The following is an 18,239-nucleotide window of genomic DNA, read 5'->3' on the forward strand; positions in this document are numbered from 1 at the left end:
CTTTATATTATTATGGAGAAAATTGTTTAACGAAAATTATAATTGATTTTAATTACGTCATATCCTACCATTATGTTGGTATCACGGAAAAATTAAAATTAAAAACCTAAAGATACTACCAACTTTAAAAAATGATATATTTTTTCGTAAATAAGGGATGATTTGAGTTAAGAATGTAAAGAAATGTCGTTTTTAAATATAATTTCGAGTTTCAGTGCTAAGCGTTAGAGGATATAGAAATCTAGACCGAGTATAGGTTACCTAGGTTCGCAATCTAGGCTATTTAGGTTATCTTAGCCACTGCAGTGATGCACGTGGTAGAAAGTTAGCCTATTTGAAACATACCTAGGCAAACGACCCCAGAGTAAATAGGGGATGAAAAATACATACCGAGGGTAGCTATCTTCACGCCACAAGTCCATCTGTCACCAGCAGAATTGACCACAAAGTCTTCAACGACACAAATCCGAGAAAAAATCACGTTTTAAAACCAAAATCGAAAACACAGAAAGCACTATCCAAAATTCACCCCCTAACACTCCCATAGACACGAAATAACATAACCCATAAAATTAAAACACCTTGTATTTAGGCCTAAAACACTGGCCACTAAAGAAATTAACTCACATTGTCTATAGTACAAAGGAAAATAAAAAAAACGGAATTTCGAATTTAGAATTTGGAATTGCGAGTAGAATTTTCGAACCCCGACCGTAGACAGACTAGTAGGGTTTCAAAATTCGAATGCGGTGCCTGTGCCACTGTGTGGGAAAGAGACGGGTATATGTCTATCGGCTTTGCTTTGACCAGAGTTCATTGTACCGGCCTACTGACGTGGGCGCGCGCGGCGTACGCCCCGTCCTTGTCTAGTGCGGCAGTTGAACAGGCGTGCGAGCGAGATGCAACATCCCGGTTGACTTTTTGTTCGGAACTTGTATTTCGATCGATATAGCGCGACGGGCACGTCTTGATGCTTGACTTTTTTTATTTATTTTTTACGTTTTAGGAAAATGGCTTTGGTTTCGTGTTTTGTGAAATTCGTAGTGAATGTATGTAATAGAAAATGCTGTAGCTATTTTTGTTGTTTTATATTAGACTGTATGATTTTTATGTTATATTGTGTTGAGTATTACATAACGATGTAATCTAATCTATCATTAGTTAAAGATTATAATTTCAGTCTTTTCTGAAAATATTACGCAATATGATTTATTCCTCCATAACTTTATAAAAAACCAATGAAATCTTTACATATTTAAAATTGCAAGCACGATTTAATAATGATTATTCATTCTGCCCTCAATATCTATATAAAGAGAACCTATATTTGGTATAATTACATAATAATATACGATACACTATTACATAAGGTATATTAATTCGTTTTATACTAACTTTTGCTTGCTAGTTTATCTGTATACTAGCTGACCCGCGCAAAAGAATGAGTCAAAATTTTCCCCGTTTTTGTAATATGTTTCTACTCCGCTCCTAATGACCGTAGCGTGATGTTATATAGCCTATAACCTTTCTAGATGAATAGGCTATCTAACACTGAAATATTTTTTTAAATCGGACCAGTAATTCCCGAGATTAGCGCGTTCAAACAAACAAACAAACAAACTCTTCAGCTTTATAATATTAGTATAGAAGTATAGATTCTTCTTCCAAGGAAAATTTAATTCAATGTATATTCATTTTATCGCAGGAACTTACGTCACAAACTACGTCACGGCATCTAATGTAAGGTTAGTCAAATATAAGAACCGAAAAATATAATCGTGATGAATTTTTACATGCTGTTCTAGCGTTATAGTGTTCAAAAGCTTGATCGATGCAAGAAAAATATAGCAATGGGGAAAAAATACTATTACTAATCGTTCTATTCTTCGGATAGTAATCAGCCTAGTGTCAAAGTTGTACTTAGGCCTCTGAGTTGACGAGTATAATATAATGAAATGAAAAATCTATTTCTTGTTCATTGTGTAGAATACGTACACTTATATAGTATACTTAATGCGTTAATAGAGAACAACACCTCGCGTGCGTTTTACGAAGTAATATGGGCAAAATTTAAGTTTCTGATTGGACTTGTCATATGACTAAGAATCTGTTAATAAAATAACATTCCCAGTTAGTAAAGATGATGTTATAATAAGTCTTGTAAAAACTCAACTCAATTAATATTCTTAGTTAATTAAAAAACTTTCACTTGAATAAAATCGTATAATGAATGCCTTATTAATCAAACAATAAGCGTTTTAAGGCCGGCTATGCATGCACGATTAATCTTTGCGATTATTATAATTTTTCATGTGTGTGAATATATTTTCTTTATTATTATGTTAATTGGTTTTATAATTTTCTGTTTTAATTATACTCTTCACTCTTTGGGAGTAGCTATCTACTAGTGAAAACTGCATGATAATCCATTGTGAGTTTATCGTTTACAAACAGACAAACAATCGACGCGGCGAGGGGATTTAATTGCATTACTTTATGATTATGATAGTAATTAATAAAGCTAAAAGACTATTTCTTCAATATTTTTATAGAAAAGCATAATAATACTAATTTTCAGTTTCAATTTTGTTACAAAAAGAAAACAAAAAAAATTTACGTCTAAAATGTAACTCCTGCCAAAAAAGTCCTAGCAATCATATAACTACATTAATTGACTACTTCTCCCAGCAATTTCATACAAAATAAATACAAACTTACGATTACATACATCGCATAATGCATCACCAACGCGCTTGGCAACACATAGATCTATTTATAAAACAGTCTACTAAAATAGATCAGAAATAAGTCAATTAAAACGCAGACGCTTAAGAATGCCGAACAAAAACTGTATGATTATCTTCAGACATGTTTTTATGTATGAAAGTGTATGAACGAGGGGGAATGTATGTTTTTTGTATGGAACTTGAGGGTAGTAGGTTAGTATTCAAGGACGTGGTCACGGGCTGCTGGCTTCTGTTAAATGCCTTAGCGATTTGTATGGATTTTTTGTATGAAAGTACTGCAGGTTTTTTTGCTATTTAGTAGTTAAGTTACTTGTGTAATGTGGCTTTCTATTCGTGAAGGAATACTTCGATTTAAACTAGTATGCGGTTGAGATAAGTCGGCCGAAATGTCGAGAAATAAAGAAAGCATTATGATGTAATATACTTATTGCATTATACGGCTTTTTTGCATAGTTATTTTCTTCCTAAGATGTAATAATATTATAGAAAACTCTATCATCAATTTAAAACAGCTCCATATGGATTGGTAATCTCGAAATATACTTATTCTATCAATATACCCTAACCACCTATTTCAATAACTAACTATCAGTGATAGTTAGACCTACCTCCGATAGCAAAGGTACCTAAGTGACACGAACTATTAAATATTTTTAACAGCAAATGCAATCTCAAAGTCCTATCAAAACCTGAAACACCACAAGGTTGTCTACACCAAGTATAAATTATTGAAACAGGCAAAATGGCTTCCTTCTCCCAGAATAACTGAACACACTGCGGCCATTCATAAATTAAGCGTTGCTATGACGACCGCTGCAAATGGTGCCCGAAATAGAACTGCAATGGACTTCACACTACATACGATAATCGACTTTATTGCTCTAACCTTAGAGTCCAATTTAAATTGGCGAAAAATGTATAGAACATATTACTTATCCGGAGTTTCAGTTGATCAAAACTGATTCTTGTGTGATACAAGTTTGTGTGTTTGACATTGTTCGTATTTTTTCTCTATTTGAAGGAAATGTTTTATAAATCTTGGCTTATGGACTGGTTGTATGTGAAGAGGGTAGACCTTAAAATGAAAATTTTATTAAGAAATGACTATTAAAGGTAAACTGGAGCTATTCAATAGAGTTTTCAATCGGAGCAAATGTCAATATTTGTCAAAATATCATCGTACTATATAACTGTAACTTGAAAAATAAAACAATTCATTTCTTGACATATTTGAAGCAGCCTTCAAGCCATTAGGAAAACTATTATAACAAAAGAAAATAGTACTAAAAACTAATACGTTTGTATATGAAAAAAACAAAACAGTCAAATTGAGAACATCCTCCTTTTTATGAAGTCGGTTAATAAAATATCCTAGTACAGTCTTCAACCTGTAAAATAACTAATAAATCGAATTTCTATTGAAAACTATTACCATTGCATTACACAAATATTCAACCAGTGTACTCCCCACAGTAAAAATAACTTCTAGAGCAATATAAAGTACGAAATACTTGACATTTCTTTTATGAAACGAGTCCCGAAGGTCCTCGGACAAACTGGTTTCATGATATGGTCAAGGCCGGTGCGTTTAAGTTTTGTAATATGAAACTACTTTTATAAATAGCAGCTGAAATTGACTACATAAGTAAGGTTTTTGTGGAATTTTTAAGTAAAATTTTCGATTTTTTTTGTTACCTAGCATGATTTTTGTCAGGCTTGGTAATGTTTTGTGTGGTTGGATTGTCATGCTTGGCTATGTTTGATTTGTTTTGTGGTTAAATATTGAGGAGATAGTTTAAATAATGTTTAAAATAATATAGTAGGGGTTTTTGTATTTTCTTTAATATTACCAAGAAATATTAATGTTTTATTGTCAAGTGGCTCATAGATGATACTGTTTTTATGATGCTTAAATCTAACAAACCAAGGAAAAGTCACGCTAGTTGGCAAGTCAACATTTTCAAGTTGATGGTAAATAAAAAAGCCTTAAAAATATATAAGACCTCAGCGAGCTATGTAGAAATGAAAGTCTGTATTTAACTTAACACCGCAACGACTATAAATAATAATCTGACTATAGTTTCTATTCATTTTCTTTTCTGCCCATATGATATTTTTTTCTCTATAGCAATATTCATTTTGCTTCAGACTGATAGTTCAATTATAAGTCAAGCAATATGTTTATTTCATTAACAAAATTAATTTTCACTTTTTATCAACATAAAGTCATATTTTAAACCACTCAGCTATCACTGCTCTCACAACGTCAAATACAATAAAATATAGCATTTTTAAAACCAATTATTGATAAAATATGACTTTTTAATTAACTAAGCGACAAGAAGAATTTATTGTTATTTAGCTGCAAACAAGCAATAATATATCATATAGAGAATATAGGAGAATATCGTGTTGCTCGACTATTAATTAATAAAACACGCTGATGAAAGAAATATAGCATTGTTTATCATAATTTGCTTGTCATTTTGGCACAGGTTGCATTGACCGTAGCCGTTAGGCCGTTAGAAAGTTTTATTTTGTCATTTTTATCCCAATAAACTAGATTTTATATCAGTCTGACACAGGTAAAGTCACTAGCAAAGCCTAATCTTACTTTATATCAAAACTAGCTTTTACCCGCGACTTCGTCCGCTACCTGAATTTTCATGGGAATACGTCATTTTCCCGGGATAGCCTATGTCCTTTCTCGGGTACCAAAATATCTCCACACAATATTTCATGCAAATCGGTTCAGTAGTTTAGGCGTGATTGAGTAACAGACAGAGAGACAGACAGAGTTACTTTCGCATTTATAATATTAGTATGGATTGTGTATGTATGTTTGTCTGTCATACTTTCACGTCAAAGCAGCTTATTAAATAGATCATGGCATAACTCAGTTTAATTACATTTAATTTGCATCTAACATTTTGCACTAATAATAAATTGGGCTTATATCATCTCCAAATAAAGCCATTAAGTACTATATTTCACACAAAAAAATGCTTGAAAAGAAAATAATCTAGTATTCTACACGTAACAATTTATTTGATACAAAAACCACATTCATCAGTAGATAAATGACTCAATTTCCGTGCGTTACTGATTGCTAGCATTAATTAGCTGATTTCCCGGTTTTACTTATAAGCTGTTTGAGTGAACGCAATGGAGAATGTTAACAAATTTGGATTATTAGCACTCCATATTCTCTGTTAAAAATAAAAAATACTAGTGAAAGAATTACTTTAATACGTCAATTAGTTTCCGATTTATAAGTAAAACAAGTTGTAACCGCGCGAGTCGTTGTGACGTCATTGTACATTACGCTAAGTCTGGCTCATACAGTCTTTTTTAATATTATTACACTTTAAATGTAATAAGCAGACGAAAACACAACAAAATACTGCATAAGCTATTACATCTACGGCTGGAGACTTGATATTAAGCGAGACACGGCCCGCGCGGCATGGTGTACTATGACGTCACGCTGTTAGCGGACTCGATATTTTTTGAAACTTTGAATGCTTGTAAAATCAAAACTACTTACTTGGTATTTTTGACTGAAACAAAAACTAGTTTGCATGTACATGTACAGGCTTTACTGAGTCAAAATTTCAAGCGATTTGGCATACCTAGTAACATTCTCCATTGGAAAGTCTTGTAACCTCAAAAAAATACTCTATTTTTGCTTGTTTTTTGAGAAAAAATAAAAGCTTAAGTACATTATTAGCCCATCGTAGACAATTTTGAATAAGTACTGGTTTTAATCATTTTTATTGTGGTAATTTAATCATTTTTTTTTGCATTTTTATTACTTTATTTTTTTAATTTTTATTCACATTTTCAGTTGTAAAATGTGTTATGGATATACATATTTTTGTTTATCAATTATTTTTGATGAAAAATCGTAAGAATAATACTTTTTATTTAAATACATCCCGTGTCTATTCAATATTTAATGGAACAAATATTTATTAATTTTTCTTAATTTCCTGTCTATATTAATTGCACGTATGTAAGAATAACTTACACTTAGTAACTATCTTTATATAACTTGCCACTATATTACAAAAAAAGAATATAACAAGGAATTCAATAACCAAGTTAAAAATATTATTAATTAAATGCCAGACGTAGTATCAAAATTCACGGTCGCAGTACAAACTCGCCTCCAATAGGGGAAGTGAAGTAGGCGGTGCGTGTGAGCGAGACAGCAATACGTCGCACAGCCTCGCCTTGAACGCGTAACGGTGTTCAGCGCCCGCGCTGCTCGACCTGAGCCTTTTTTTAAATCAACTACTTTTTTCCATAGACTTAATTTGATTTTCGATGAAAATTATATAGTTTCAAATTCAGGAAGAATAGCCCAAGTGACCTGTCAAATATTTTTTTTTATTTTATAAAATGGCGACTGTCAAAACGATGTTCTATTTTTAGAATGGATTTTTTTCTCGGAAATCTTTGTGGGTTTCTCGAAATCGGCCCCGGGGGTACCTGTTCGAGTCCCGTGTAAGGTCAAATATTTGAAATATTTGTGCCATCTGCTTTTCAAGTATTTTTATTGATTATAATTGGTGGTATGGCGGGATGGAATTTTGATGTCGGAATTCAACTTTATTTTATACAAAAATGTATGATTAAAATTTTATGAAATGTTTCGTTTTTGATATTTAGGAATATGAACTTTATTATTATGGTGGATTTTTTATTTATTTTAAAGAATTTATCACTTTGTTTGAACATAAAAGTTGGTCGTGTATTTTCGCCTACCAGTTGTCTGTTCAAAAATGCATTTTTTATTTAATATTATTAAATAAAAAGTTTACTCTACTAAATTACATACCCCATTTTATATTAAATGTACATTATTTTACTAAAAATATAAAAAATAATGAGTATAATTTTAAGTAAAAAATTTTGTTCCGTAGTTATTTTTGCTTAAATAATAATTTGACACCTTACTTATATTTTCTTAAATTAACAGATATTTTGTAAAATACACAAAATAAAATAATATAATAGAGCAGCATTTTTAAAAATAAATTAAATTACAATTTGAAAAGATAATGTCTTTTCGACTCTACAAAATTAGATTTTTCGTAGTGTACTGTTTTACCCGCCAAATTATATTTTATTAATAGGCTATATTAATAATATAATTAATCCATATATCCTGTATGACAACATGTATGTATGTGAATGAAGCAAAGGAATTTTGTAAGGATCGTACCAAGTGACGTTCTTTGTAGCCTACCTTTCTGCCTACCCCATGGGAAAATAATAATTACAGAAGTTATATGTATATTTTGAAAGTCTACATAGGTATTACTAACTACCTACATGATTGTATAGGTATATTTAAAAAAAAAATAAGTTAACATTCGTCAAAAATGAAAAATTACAAAATAATTAATAAATATACATTTTTTGTAATTTCGGTTAAGTTAACGTACCCGGTATAATTTATTATGGCAATTGACTCACCTATATTACTTTTATTTTAATAAGACTTAATATATACCTTAATAAATAGGCAGGAATTATTACTACCTATCCATTTTGGTAAAAAGAAAAAACAAAAATTTCTTGAAGTCTGTTGGACAAAATTATCCCTTTTAAATATCTGGCGAGATATTATATAATATAATATGTAACCATCGGTCCTGTATGACAACATGTATGTATGTGAATGAAGCAAGGGAAGTTTGTAAGGATCCTACCAAGTGACGTTCTCTGATCTCTGTCTATCCCTATGAGAAGAAGGCGTGGTTTTATATAATATATATATATTATGTAATAATATACGTAATAGTAGATATTGATTATTATTATAATTAAAACATTATCTATTATTTTATTTTAATTAGCAATTAATTGTGATATTCAAATCAGATTATTACTGTGATGTAATAATATAATTAGTTTATTAATGTCCCACTGCTGGGCAAGGGTCTTCTCCCGTAATAACGTAGGGCTTAGGCCTTCAGACCACCACGATGACTAAGGCAAAACTATAGACTGTGTTAAAGAACTCTCGTATATGAACAGTTGCATCACGATGTTTTCCTTCATCGTTATAACAAGTGATCATTATTTATAATACACACATCACTTGGAAAAAATATGAAAGCGTTTCCTAGTAATTAAGTCGTTGATCACTTGCGTGAAAGGTGTCCAACATTTGAGTACCAATTTTCTGATCTCGTACAAAAGGGTCATAAATAATTTGACTTTAAAATATACCAGTAATTATAAATAAGTAACTAACAATTAATTTTATTAAGTTCATTAAAAAATCCTGCCTTAAAAAAAATAGAGTGTCATTTTAAGGGTCCCAAGAAAAAAATACTTTGCAATTAATCATTTTCTATTACTTGTACTAATTATATAAATAAATAAAGTTATAAAGTAGGTACTACAAATTTAATTAATTATAATTTAATCAAATATAATGTAATCCATTACCGTCCTACTGAGCAATAATTTATTATAGAAAAGGAAAATATAAAATAAATGAATTAAATATTAATAACTAATTATTTTATAACTATGCTAATAGTATATTTCTTAAATAATTAGCAGTGATAGCAGAGTGATAAAGACATCGTTTTCTATGCAAGTAATCGAGGGTTCAACACACCAATAACTTTTCCAAGTGATGTGTGTATTATAAATAATGATCACTTGTTATAACGGTGAAGGAAAACATCGTGATGAATGACATGTCTGACAGTTGTTTAACACAGCTCTTGAAGTAAAGTCTCACTTGGCCAGCGTGGTGGACTTAAGGCCTAACCCCTTTCACATTACGGGAGGAGACCCTTGCCCAGCAGTGGGACAGTAATGATTTACAGATTATTATTATCACTATAATATCACAAACTCAAATTTTATCATTGATAAGGAGATAACCTCAAACAGGTGTGTTTTTCAAGAGCTGTGTTAAACAACTGTCAGACATGTCATTCATCACGATGTTTTCCTTCACCGTTATAACAAGTTAGCATTATTGAAAGAATGGAAAGTCCCACTTCATCATCGTTGTGGATTAAAGGCCTAACGTCTCCCTTATTCCTGGAAGAGACCCTTGCCAAGTAGTGGAACCGTAATGGCTTAAATATATTTCATTTTTATAATATCACGCTTATAGTAGTCCTATGTAAAAGGGGTCGAAGATTATGTTATCACAATAAAATTAAGTATTGAGAATAATAAATAACATCAAACAAATTAGCCTGTTACTCGACTTAGAAATCGAACTCGAGACTTCCCGAGTTATATTAAAAATACTACCACTAGACCGTCACTATTGCATTGCATAATTACCTATACTAATATAATGAAAAAACGTTGTCTATCTATAACGCTTTCAGAGCTAAAAATGCTAAACCGATTTAGATGAAATTTAACCTACGTGATAGATATAACTAATTTAACTTGGAATTATACTAAAATGTGTACCAAAATCATGTCAAAACTTTGACCTTAACCCTTTTCATAGTGGGCCTCGTGCCCAACAGTGGGACAGTAATGGGATTACAAACAGGTTACATACATGTATGAATTTGTATGGAACAAGTATGCTAAGTGATATTCACCTTGACTAGTTTAACACCTGGCTCCGTCTATATTATGTCAGTAGTGTAACCGACAGTTTTATGAGGTTTTGAGTTCGATTCTCGGGCAAGTACTATTGTTTTTGTATAATTTATATTAGAATATTTCACAATAGTACTATCGAGTTCCTCCGTGTTTTGCAAGACACGTTAAATTGTGTGTATTTCAAAACCTTTGACAGTGGCTAACAGTAGTCAGAAGCTTGAAAGTCTGACAACCAGCAGACAACTGTGTTGTGGAGGTCAGATAGGCAGTCTCTCCATGTAAAATACTGGTATTCAGCTGCATCCGGTGAGACTGGAAGCCGACTCCAACATAGTTGGAAGAAAGGCTAGACTGATTTGAATCTAGATACATCTATCTATCTATAATATTATTATGTTAAGGCTGACATGCTAAACTCAAAGGTGACTGACTGACATAGTGATCTATCAACCACTGGACGAATCGAGCTGAAATTTAACATGCAGGTAGATGTTATGACTAAACATCCACTAAAAAGAATTATTCATCAATTCTACCCCCAAGGGAATAAAATAGGGGATGAAAGTTTGTATAAATCTTCTTAGATTTTCGACCAATTGATTTACCTAGATACTTTTTATTACGGGAACTTTCATTAGATTTTTGGTTGAACTGAAATTACCTTGATACTTTTTACTACGCGGACGAATTAGCGCTAGTTTTAAATACTTGGTTCGTGGATATAGTACTAACAAATGAAGTGATTGTATGAACGGCACTCGTACCGCAGTCTCAGGTTCGATTAAGACTTTGTTATGTTTTCATTATCATGTAGGTGTCAGTTTCCAACACCTGATCGAGCCGATGTTTTCATCGACGTTTTATACGAACGCATTATGTGTGCAATACTTTGTGTGACTTAACAACAGCGGCATCGATTTCTGAAGTCTTCTTCTTGTCGTATGGTTAGTGGTCAACCTAGAGGTTAAGGTTGCCGACGTTGTTCTGTGGATGGTTGACCATCTTATACATATCGAGTTCCTCTGTGTTTCGAAAGGCACGTTAAATTGTGGGTCCAGGCTGTCATTTTCAAAAATCTTTGAGAGTCGTTAACAGTAGTCAGAAGCTTTTAAAATTCGACAACCAATCTAACCGAGGGGTATCGTGTTATAACCCAGGTAACTGTGTTGTGGAGGTCAGATAGACAGTCGCTGCATGTACAATACTGGTATTCAGCTGCATCCGGTGAGACTGGAAGCCGACTCCAACATAGTTGGAAGAAAGGCTAGGCTGATATACTAGTGTATCCTTAATACTCTTGATTCTGCCCAGCAGTGGGACAGTCCTGAACAAAATACTTTATTGTAACTTACTTGAAATCTGCAACGCTGCGGTTGTATCTGTGAACAAAAAAATGATTATTAATACAAGCTATCTTTCAGGTTACCCGACTTTACGAAGAATAAGAACTACCCTCTCGTAAGGGGTAGGTTTTACAATAATATTGTCTTAAATCATGCCTTATTTAATAACTGTCAGACATGTCATTCATCACGATGTTTTCCTTCACCGTTATAACAAGTGATCATTTATTCCACAATTTTTGGGATGTATCAATAAAATTAATTTAAATTAAATTCCCAATTAACAAAATACCAATCAACAATTAATCCTACCTACAAAAATTTTCAGCTCAAAAAAAAACACACGTGAAAACAGAACAATTTTAATAAAACACCGTAAAAACAAAGCTAGGGGAAGTTAAAAAAATAGAAAAAGTAACATTGCAACCCCTATATGAAAAATCGAAATAAAAATCGTAAAAAAAATATCACGCATGTCCCCGTTTTCCGCGTGTGCGTAGCCCTGTGTGTTGGAAAGAGACGCAGTTATGAGTGTGAGTGAGAGAGAAAGCCCCCTCGATACGCACTGCGGTATTAGACTTAGGAGCGATGTGGACTTTTGGTATTTTTTTACTTTTTATTATTTTGTACGGGTTGTGTTCGTTTTAATTAGGGTTTATGTTAATATTTGATTTGAAAGTAAGTAATTCATGTATTAGGTATTTTTTTGGTATTTAGACGAAAATTTATTTATGAATATTTATATGATATTCAGGGCTAGTTTCACGACTTATGGTTACGTGTCGGATGTCTTATCTAAATAATAAATTGACAGCAAATTTAAGAAGAAATTTGCCGTAATTCCACTTTCCGACTACTAGCTAACTCATTTATCCAAAGGATAGTAAATCCAGTATTTTTAATTCTGAAGCTTTCTAGAAAGTCAAAACCTCTTGTCAAATTTTACTTATTTAAATAATATGTGACATCTGTCATTTGTGGACACCATCATCTATCCAAATAATATTTTTTAAAGAAAGTAAAAACAAACAAAAAGAAAAACGGTAGTGATGATTTTTAAAAATATGGCATTTTTTCTTATAATAATTTTCAGCATCATTCCATTTATACCAGAAAAGACAGACAGTCTTGTAGTGAAAGAATTATAAAATAAATTCCTTTTCAGGACTTCATAATATAAAATATTGCAATTATCAAATAAGACTTTATATTTGATTGAATCAGATTTTTTTAAGTTACGATTTTACCCTTAAAATCCAAAAAAAAATACAACAAATAAAACAAACACTTTATCTCAGCACAATGTCAAGGTTTCATCATTCCCGGCTCAGCAATTCCTCACACGCGCTGACCTGACATGTAACATAATATGCAAGAATGTACAGAAACGCTGACCAACTGTTTTGTATATACGTATATGGAATCAGCTGGGGCCAGTCACGTGGTAGTATTTTATAAAATCAATTCAGCTATAGTCTTCAACCTGGGTAACTTTCAATCATTAGGGTAACATTGACAGTGGGAATTTGAACTAGTTTCGATTATTTTTTCATATGAAACCAACACAATTGATAAAAGTTTGCAAAACTAAAATAAACCTTTATTAATCGTGTTGGTTTCATATGAAAAAATTATCGAAACTAGTCATATTCCCACTGTCAATATTACCCAAATGATTCAAAGTTACCCAAATTGACCTTACTCTTTATGATTTTTTCAAATTAGAGTTTTTGTATGACAGTTCACGCTGTTGGAGTCGTCTTCCCGTTTAATCGGTAAAAGTAAAAACAAACAGAAAGAGAAAGGGTGTTTTTGAGCCTAGTCCTTCTTCCAACTATGTTGGAGTCGGCTTCCAGTCTCACCGGATGCACCAGTATGTTACATGCAGCGACTGTCTATCGGACCTCCACAACACAGTTACCTGGGTCATAACACAATACCCTTCAGTAAGACTGGTTGTCAGACTTTCAAGCTTCTGACTACTGGTGACGACTGTCAAACATCTTCGAAAATAACAACCGGGACCCACAATTTAACGTGTTTTCCGAAACACGGGCTAACTGGATATGTATAAGATGGTCACCCATCTATAGAACAACTTCAGCAAGCGTAGCTTAACACAAGAGATCGACCCGGCTGTTGTTAACTAAGCCTTCTATTATCACTAAAATGTACAAACTCTTCTGAATTTACAGCACAAATAAAAACTAAAACAAAATTGTTCAATTACATTTTAAAGTAAGTAATTACGTGAGTACATGTCACTAGTTAGATCGTTTTATTTTTTTGTTATTACACAATTATTTCTAGATAAATAGACTAGATTTTTCTTTAGGCTAGACTGGTAATTGGATTAAAATTTGCAAAAGATTCTTGAAGATAGATCGAGAAAAAGTCATTGAAAATAAAAGAATAGTCGTTTGTAGCTAGAATTGGTTTTAACTTTTGAAATTACATAGTTTGATGGAAAAAATTGTTCAGTGCTTTGATTGACGAGTAATGATGAGTATTTGCTTGTTGCCCACTGCTGGGCAAGGGTCTCCTCCCGTAATGAGGGAGAGGTTATGCCTTGAGTCCACCACGCTGACCAAGTGCGGGTTGAGGACTTTGCATACCTTCAAGAACTGTTCTAAAGAACTGTCAGACATGCAAGGTTGGATCTCGAGGTTTTCCTTCACCGTTGTAACATGTGATCATTATTTCTAATAGACACATAATTTGGAAAAGTCATTGGTGTGTTGCCTCGGGTTCGAACCTGCGACCACTTGCGTAGGAGGTAATAACTTATACCACTCGGCTATAAGACTTATTACAGATTGAAACTTAATTTGGCACTCATTTGATACCAACAAAAATACGAAAGTGTGACGTCACTACACCGTATTTGTATACTCAAACCAGCTTTGGCCCACGACTTAGTCCGAGTGGTTTTTGACTTAGGACAGAATTTTTATACAAACTTTCATCCCTGTTTTTATATCCTTGGGGATAGAATTGATCAAAATCCTTTCTTAGCGGGTGCCTACGTCATAACATGTACCTGCATGACAAATGTCAGCTCGATCCGTCCAGTGGTTTGTGCTGTGCGTTGATAGATCACTATGTCAGTCAGTCACCTTTGAGTTACATTCTGTTCAATCACCAGGTAAGTCATTTTTTGGCAGTTTTGATGTCATTGGCTAGAGCATCGAAAGACGAAATTAAAATTTGTCTCTCCTGAAAAGTTGCTAAAAATGACTTACGTGGTGATAGAACTTAAAAGACGATAATATACATAACTAGCTGACCCGCGCAACTTCGCTTGCGTCCAGTAAGAGAAAATGGGTGAAATTTTTCACCGTTTTTGTAACATTAATCACTGGCACTCCGCTCCTTTTGGTCGTAGCGTGATGATATATAGCCTATGTCCTTTCTCGCGTATCAAAATATCTCCATAACAAATTTCATGCAAATTGGTTCAGTAGTTTAGGCGTGATTGAGTAGCAGACAGACAGAGTTACTTTCGCATCTATACTATACTAATAATATAATAAAGCTGAAGAGTTTGTTTGTTTGTTTGTTTGTTTGTTTGTTTGTTTGAACGCGCTAATCTCAGGAACTACTGGTCCGATTTGAAAAATTCTTTCAGTGTTAGATAGCCCATTTATCGAGGAAGGCTATAGGCTATATAACATCACGCTACGGTCATAAGGATCGGAGTAGCAACGAAAAATGTTACAAAACGGGGAAAATTTTGACCCATTCTCTTAGGTGACGCAAGCGAAGTTGCGCGGGTCAGCTAGTTTATAATATTAGTATGGATATGGATTTTGACATTTCATAAGTATATAGCTGATTTGACTATCATCAAGTACCTAATAGGTAACTTTTAATACTAGTAAAGGCATATAATAAGGGCCCAGCAAGCGCAACAATCGTACCCTAGCAGCGCACGCGTGCAGTGTCGAACGATCAACGACCCGCGGCCGCCATGTTGCGCCGGCACTCGACCTTGCGCCGACCACGCCGCGCAGACGCCGTATTATATGATTTATTAATACTGTCATCATTGCGACAGTTCCTTTGAAAGGTACTTACTATCATGACTGTTATACCCATACGTTTCACCATTAAAAAAAATGTCCCATGTAATAGGGAGCAAGCCTACTGCTATAATAATATGAGCATGTTACCAAACTCCGAGCTACTATTGAGAAATATCTATACATCTATACATACACATATAGAATAAAGTGGTGTTAGTTACACCATTGATAACTCAAAAACGGCTGAACAGATAGGATTCAAAATTCGTGGAGGGGTAGTTTAGATGCGGGAGACGATCATAGGATACTTTTTATTCCGCTAGACTGTGTTTGTACCTGATGGAAGAACAGAGCATGGAAACAACAACACCAAGTTTTCATTATATACTGTGAAGGTTTTTATAGGGATAAAAAAAGCGTAAGCGGAGCTGCGCCGGTCAGCTAGTATTTTTTTAATACTGTCCTCATTGCGACAGTTCCTTTGGAAAGTATATAAGTTCTTATCGTATGGTTAGTGGTCAACCTAGTGTCAAAGTTGTTCAAGCCCGAAGGCCTTTGACGTGGCTTAACGACTGTTATCTTAATTAACAACAACCGGGATCGACGTGCCCTCCGAAGAACGGAGGTGCTCAGTTCAAATATCACTATGCGGTGACCCATCTAAAGAATGACCGCGCCAACGGTTGCTTAACTCACAGATCGTTTACCGACCGGTGAGCGCAAGTGGCTATGGGCATATAGCATATTGTTACCAATTTCCAAGTTATTATTGAGAAATATTCTAATATAAATTAGAAAAAACTATCACTTTGCTCGACCGGGGACTTGAATCTTAGTCCCCATAAACCTTTTAACAGCAGCCGGATACTCTACCGACCGTAGTTTTTACCATACACGTTTAAGTGTATGCAATAAAATTGATTTATTTTTAAAAAGGGCTCTTTTCTTAGAGAAAATGAGGTAAGGTGTCCACCACTCTACTAAAATGAGACTCTGCATTCCTTCAAGAGCTGTGTTAAACAACTGTCAGACATATTATGTCATTCATCACGATGTTTTCCTTCACCGTTATAACAAGTGAACATGATCTAACTATCTAAGCAATTAAAAGATTTCTCCTTAATTAGTGTTAATCCAGGTAATAAAGTTTTCATCAGACACACATACATAAAATCACACCTTCCCTTAGGGGTATTCAGAGACCAGAGAACGTCACTTGGTACGATCCTTACAAACTTCCCTTGCTTCATTCACATACATACATGTTGTCATACAGGACCGCCGGTTACAAACACCTGACCTTTTTGCAAGACATCGCCGATATGATCTGTGTATGTCTTTCTAGGGCATCCCCTCCCAAAAGTTATTTTCAAAATGTTTATATAAGATTTTGTTTTAAAGAATCCATGTAATATAAGATGTATGGATGTGAATGAGATAAGGGAAGTATGTAAGGATTTTTCCAAGCCGCGTTCTTTGGTATCTGCGTACCCTTATGAGAAAAAGGCGTGAAAATATGTATGTATGTTTTATAGAGCATAAGACATCGATATATTCTCATGGTTTTATTATTATTACTAATACTTATTAATTCAAGTAACAAGCAATGATTCATATAAGGTATTACATAATTTTACATTATATGTAAATAGATACGACTCATAGAATTACATACATACATAAGATCACGCTTTGTTTTCATGTCTATTTGTCTCTAGCTTTTACAGCTAAACTTCTTAACCGATTTTTGTGAAATTTAGTGAAGAGATAGTCGAAGTTGTGGCGTCTAACATAGAGTGCATATTTGTTTCAAAAGTATTTTTTTTCTTTTGCTCATTTTATTTATAAAATCACGTTATATTTCCATAGGTGTAAGCAGAGAGCAAAGAACATTACTTGCTACGATCCCTATAAACTTGCTTTGTTTCATACACTTTCATACTATACATTTATGCTATAGGCCCTTTATCCCTTTAAATTAATAACTAAATACCTACAAAATTTATGAATCTTCTTGATTTTTCTCCTTTACTATGCTCTATCCTAGACATTGTCCGTGACCTATAACTTAATGTATATGGTCAGGGAAAAAGCCTTTTCGCATTATAGTATGTACGAACTTGTAATAAAATCTTTTCTCTACACAAAAAAGCGCGATATTTGGGTACCTCACGAGTTCACTGAAAGAAACCTAATGAACCGTGTACTCATTTGTGATTCTTGAAGCCAAAGATATTTTATTACAAGTTCATACATACTATAATGCGAAAAGACTTTTTCCCCGACCTAATATATTACCTCAAGGACTAGCTGACTTTAGCTTTCATACCCTAGTTCATTTGCATAAGGGTTGATTTTTGAAAAATATTATAACCTAGTTAGCCCCGTGTTGTATTTCGTTCCCATGTGACATTTTACTAAAATCGGTTCATTAAACTTTACTTAATTTGACCATATATATATATATCAGCTTAGCCTTTCTTCCAAGCTATGTTGGAGTCGGCTTCCAGTCTTACCGGTTG

At 33.4% G+C, this 18,239-nt stretch overlaps 2 long non-coding RNA genes across 2 annotated transcripts in view; one reads left to right on the plus strand and one right to left on the minus strand.

Annotated features, from left to right (window-relative positions):
* LOC142984934 (uncharacterized) overlaps nucleotides 1–18,239 on the plus strand; it is a 273,228-nt gene that overhangs the window by 159,414 nt on the left and 95,575 nt on the right. The window lies entirely within an intron of this gene.
* Nucleotides 1–18,239, minus strand: part of LOC142984899 (uncharacterized) — a 68,212-nt gene that overhangs the window by 43,190 nt on the left and 6,783 nt on the right. Inside the window, exon 2 of the long non-coding RNA XR_012960169.1 lies at nucleotides 11,702–11,728. This is a non-coding gene — a long non-coding RNA (uncharacterized LOC142984899). The remainder of the gene's footprint in view (nucleotides 1–11,701; nucleotides 11,729–18,239) is intronic.

The sequence above is a fragment of the Anticarsia gemmatalis genome, chromosome 28 (genome assembly GCF_050436995.1).
Source record: "Anticarsia gemmatalis isolate Benzon Research Colony breed Stoneville strain chromosome 28, ilAntGemm2 primary, whole genome shotgun sequence".
NCBI classification, from domain to species: Eukaryota; Metazoa; Arthropoda; class Insecta; order Lepidoptera; family Erebidae; genus Anticarsia; species Anticarsia gemmatalis.